At 37.7% G+C, this 5647-nt stretch overlaps 1 pseudogene; it reads left to right on the top strand.

Annotated features, from left to right (window-relative positions):
• Positions 1–252: 252 nt before the first annotated feature.
• LOC147823145 (kelch-like protein 42 pseudogene) lies at positions 253–1329 on the top strand (annotated as a pseudogene).
• Positions 1330–5647: the final 4318 nt, after the last annotated feature.

The following is a 5647-nucleotide window of genomic DNA, read 5'->3' as shown; positions in this document are numbered from 1 at the left end:
TCAGAAGTTGAAGGCCTGGAGCTCATTGAACAGTTCATGTGAGTCTGCATCAGGCAGCCAAAGGATCTGTGCTAGAAAGCTGAAGAGTGCTCTGGAAGCCAGGAGACAACCTCCAAGTGAAGACTGGAGCTCCTCTGAAGAAGCAGAAGTGAGTCTTCCTTCTTCATTTCCCTCTTTATTCCATTCAGGATACAAGCTTATTGGTTGGTGCCACACATACCCAAGGTCTAACTTCAAACTTGTGGCTGTTAATTCAAAACTCTACACCAGTGATGGGCAGGCTGTTTCTAATGATGAGTGTTATAATTCTGACCATGATTCATGCAATTTTGTGGCACCCATTACTTAATCCTCTGGCTGAATTCTCTTCGAGGAGAGTGAGTAGCCATGTTACAGACTATAGACCTAAGAACATTTCTGGGATTTGAGTCCTCCCTAGTACCATAGCATGCATCCTGTGGCTTGACATAACAAGGCAGGTCCTGCAACTTCTCTTCTAGCAAGGGCTGTGAGCATCAACAGGCAGCAGTGATGGTAGATTTCCTATTTTTTCATAACCATAACTGAGCAAATCCCTTCGATCTGACCTGGAAAACCCTTTATGTGTATCTGTAGCTTCACAAGCCACCACTGACAGAAATATGAACATTTTGCAGTACTGCCCCTCCTCTGACATCTGGATGCTCTTTGAAACCTGTGAATTCTGCATTTGGAAGCAGCAGATGGTGTCTGTGGAAGAGACCAGCTACACTGTGGGTAGGTGTCCGCACGAACTAGGGTCCAACCACAGAAGCAGCCAGAGTGAAGGCATGCCCACAATTCAGTCCCACAACATGCTCAATCGGCAGTGACTCTACCTACATCATGAACAGAAATGTCACCCTCTTGACCATCTTGGAGCATCTAGCTTTCCTTAAGAACAACATCTTTTCAAACAGCAGGGAAGCATTTTGGTGTTTCCCAGTCTTTGGACATAACTTGCTGGGTTCTTTTTTTTTTTTCTTTTTTGAATTCTTTCCTTGGTACATTTTAAGTATGTAACACAATTACATTTCTCATTGGGAACTTGTACCTTTACATGATGTATCTTTGTTCTTATTTTTTGCCCATTCCTAGCCCTCCCTTCACCCCCTCCACCCTTCACTATTTACAAAGACTTTATTTCCATTTTATCCATTTCTCATCATTTTCTTTTTCCTTCTTTCTTTTCACATGCCCTCCCACTACCCCTACCCCTTTGGACCTTTCTTTCCTATTTTGCATTATTGATTATTCATTCTAATCATTGGTACATTTTAGGTATACAATATAATGACATTCTTCATTGGAAATTTGCACCTTTACATAATCTCTCTTGGTTCTTATTTTTCACCCTTGCTCAGCCCTCCTTTCAAACCCTCCATTCCTCCCTATTTACAAAAATTTTGTTCCTATTTTTCCATTTTCTCATATTAATCCCATTCCCTTCTTTCCTGTCCCCTACGCCTTGCACTTCTTTCCCCTTTGCCCCTTTTCTTCCTATTTCACATTACCTATTATACATTTTAATCCTTATTTACACTTTCAGTTTCTCACACCAGAGAAGCTATTTGATATTTATACATATGTGTCCTATTTATTTAAGAGTATGGCCTCAATGTGCATCCATTCAGCTATAAATATCTCTAATTTTTCATTTTTTATAGCTGAGTAGTACTCCATTTTATTAAAAAACCACATTTTCGTTATCCAGTTTCCAGTTGATGAGAATTTGGGTGTTTCAAGTTTCAGGTATCACAAAATGTGCTTCTGTGAACATGGGCTCACATATATCACTGTGGTATGATTCTTTTAATTCTTTGGGGAAGATTCCCAGCAGTGGAATAGCAGGGTCAAATGGGACTTCCTGTCCTAGTTCTTTGAGGTATCTCCATACTGATTTCCACAGTGCTTGCACCAGTCTACACTCCCACCAGCAGTGGAGCAGGGTTCCTCTTTCCCCACAGCCCCGCCAGCATTGGTTATTGGTTGATTTCATGATAGCAACCATTCTTTCTGGAGTGAGGTGGAATCTCAGCATTGTTTTAATTTGTATCTCTCTAATGACCAGTGATGTTGAACATTATTTCATGAATTTATTTGCTATTTCTATTTCTTTGTCTGAGAAATGTCTGTTCATTTCAGATGCCCATTTTCAGATTAGATCTTTAAATTTGGGAGGTCTGATCTTTTTAAGCTCTTTATAGATTCCAGATAGTAGACATTTTTCTGAGGAAAAGCAGGTGAAGATTTTTTCCCACATTGTGGGTTGTCTCTTCACACTGCTGGTGGTTTCTCTTGCTGTGCAGAAGCTTTTTAATAAGAAGAGATTCCACTTGTTTATTGTTTGTGCTAGTTCATGGGCAACTGAGGTTTTGTTCATAAAATCTTTTCCTACATGGATGTCTTCAAGAGTTCTACCTAACTTCTGTTCCAACTGGTTCAGTGTTTCTATTTTAATATTTAGATCTTTAATCCATTTTGATTTTAGTTTAGTGCATGGTGAGAGATATAGGTCTAATTTTAATCTTTGGCAAGTTGAAACCCAATTTTTCCAGCACCATTTACTAAAGAGGCTATCTTTCCTCCAGTGAGGGTGTTTGGCTCCTTTATTGAAGATGAGATAGCTGAGTGTGTCTGGCTTTGTTTTTGGTTCTAATCTGTTCCACTGGTCCTCAGGTCTGTTTCTTTGCGAGTATCATGCTGTTTTTATCACAGTAGATTTGTAGTATAGTTGCAAGTTGAGGATTGTGATACCCCCGGCCTGCCATGTCTCTGTTACATAGAATTGCTTTTGCTATTCTGGGTCTCTTCTTGTTCCAAATGAATTTTTGGATTGTTTTCTCAAGGTCCGTGAAGTATGCTGCTAGGATCTCAATTGGAATTGCATTGAATCTATATAGCAGTTTTGGAAGTATGGCCATTTTCACTATATTAATTCTTTCTACCCAGGAACAGGGGATTTCTGTCCATTTTTCTGATATCATCTTCAATCTCTCTTTCCAGAGTGCTATACTATTCAGAGAAGAGGTCTGTGATTTCTTTCGTTAGGTTGATTACTAAGTATTTCAGTTTTTTGGATGCTGTTATGAAAAGAATTATTTGCCCTATTTCTCTCTCAGTGAGTCTGTCATTGGTGTAGAGGAAAGCTATTGATTTTTGTGTGTTGACCTTGCAACCAGCCACCTGACTGAATTTGGTTATTAAGTCTAGAAGACTTTTGGTGGAATTCTTGGAGTCTTCTATATACACTATCATGTCATCTATAAATAATGACAATTTGACTTCATTTCCTAACTTTATTCCTTTTGTTTCTTTCTCTTGTCTAATTGACATGGCTAATGTTTCCAAAACTATGTTGAACAATCAAGGTGATAGTGGACATCCTTGTCTTGTTCCTGATTTTAGTGTGAAGGATTTTGGGTTTTAACCATTTACTATGATATTGGCAGTTGGTTTTTCATAGATGGCTTTTATCATTTAAGGTAGAGATCATCTATTTCAATTTTTTGTAGGGTTTTTATCATAAATGCATGTTGGATTTTGTCAAATGCTTTTTCTGCATCTATAGAAATAATTATATGGTTTTTGTCCTTGGCTCTATTGATATCATATATTACATTGATTGATTTGCATATGTTGCACCATCCCTGCATCCCTGGGATGAATCCCACTTGATCAGGGTGTATGATCTTCTTGATGATCTTCTGCATTCTATTTGCCAGTATCTTATTAAGGAGTTTTGCATCTATGTTCATTAGTGAGATTGGCCTATAGTTCTCCTTTTTGGTTGGGTCTTTCTCTCCTTTGGGGATCAAGGTGATGCTTGCTTCCAGGAATGAATTTAAGAGTATTGCTTCCTTTTCAATTTCATTGAAGAGTTTATAAACAATAGTGGCAGTAGTTCCTCTTTAAATGTCTTGTAGAATTCAGCAGTGAAGCCATCAGGGCCCAGGCTTTTCTTAGTTGATAAGTTTTTTATTACGTTTTCAATTTCATTGGCTGATATTGGGTTGTTTAGAATTTTTAGGTTTTCTTTGTTCAGCTTTGGTAATTCATATGTAGCTAGGAATCTGTCCATTTCTTCTGTGTTTTCCATCTTATTGGCATATAGATTCTGGAATTAGGTATTGATGATCCTCTGGATTTCTGCTGGGTCTGTTGTAATTTCACCCTTTTCATTCCTAATTGCATGGATTTGGGCCTTTTCTTTCCTTTTTCTGATAAGATTGGCTAAAGGTTCTTCAATTTTGTTGATTCTTTCAAAGAACAAACTCTTGGCTTCCTTGATTTTTTTGTATTGTTCTCTTAGTCTCCATTGCATTGATTTCTCCTCTGATCTTTATACTTTCCTCCCTTGTATGAGCTTTGGGTTTGTCCTGTTCTTCTTTTTCTAGAAGATTGAGTTTCAGCATTAGGTTGTTTAATTGGGCTCGTTCTGTTTTCCTAACATGAGTATTCACTGCTATGAATTTCCCTCCTAAGACTGCTTTCATTGTGTCCCATAGATTCTGATATGTTGTATTGTCATTGTCATTTAATTGAAGGAACTGTCTGATTTCTTCTTTAATTTCCTCTGTGACCCATTGGTTATTCAGAAGTGTGTTCAATTTCCACATGTTTATGAAATTTTTTGAGTTTCTTTTGCTATGGATCTCCAATTTCATCACATTATGGTCTGATAATATACAGGGGATAACTTCAATTCCTTTGCACTTATTTAAACATGTTCTATGTGTGAGTATGTGGTCTATTTTGGAGAATGACCCATGTGCAGCTGAGAAGAATGTGTATTCTAATTTTGTGGGGTGGAAGACTCTGTAAACATCTGTTAAGTTCATTTGTTCAAGAGATCGATTGAGTTCTAGTATTTCATTATTTTTAGTCTAGTTGATGTATCTATTTGTGACAGTGGGGTGTTGAGGTCCCCCACTACAATTGTATTAGTGCATATATGACTTTTCATGTCCATTAGTATGTGTTTTATATAGTTGGGTGCACTAGTGTCTGGTGCATAGATATTTATGATTGTCATCTCTTCCTGTTGGATTGTTCCCTTTACAAGGATGTAGTGTCCTTCTTCATCTCTCTTAATCAGTGTTGATTTGAAATCCACTTGCTCTGCAAAGAGGATAGCTACTCCTGCTTTTTGGAGCATTCCCCTCACATGGAGCATTGTTTTCCACCCTTTAACATTCAGAGTACAAGTTTCATTTTGAATTAAGTGTGTTTCTTATATGCACCATATTGTTGGATTTTGCTTCTCGACCCATTCTGCCAGTCTATTTCTTTTGATTGGTGAATTGAGACCATTACCATTGATGTTTATAACTGAAACATATTGACCTATCATTGCCATGACTTTTTCTTTTTGTTGGGTTCTCCCCCTTTACATTTAATTTCTTGTCATGCCAGATGGGTTCATTCTGCTTTGCTTCCTGGGGTTGTGATCCTCAATATCTGTTCCTAGGATATTATGTAAAATTTTTTGGAGTACTGGTTTGGTATTCACGAAGTTCCTAAGGTGTTGTTTGTCATGAAACTATCTAATTTCTCCATCAATTTTGAAAGATAGTTTTGCAGGGTACATCAATCTGGGTTGGAGGCTGTTTTCTTTTAGGGCTTGGAA

The sequence above is a fragment of the Heterocephalus glaber genome, unplaced genomic scaffold, assembly GCF_053883595.1.
Source record: "Heterocephalus glaber isolate CG9 unplaced genomic scaffold, H.glaber_assembly_v1.0 deba00001600, whole genome shotgun sequence".
NCBI lineage: Eukaryota > Metazoa > Chordata > Mammalia > Rodentia > Bathyergidae > Heterocephalus > Heterocephalus glaber.
This window is presented reverse-complemented; position numbering and strand designations above follow the sequence as displayed.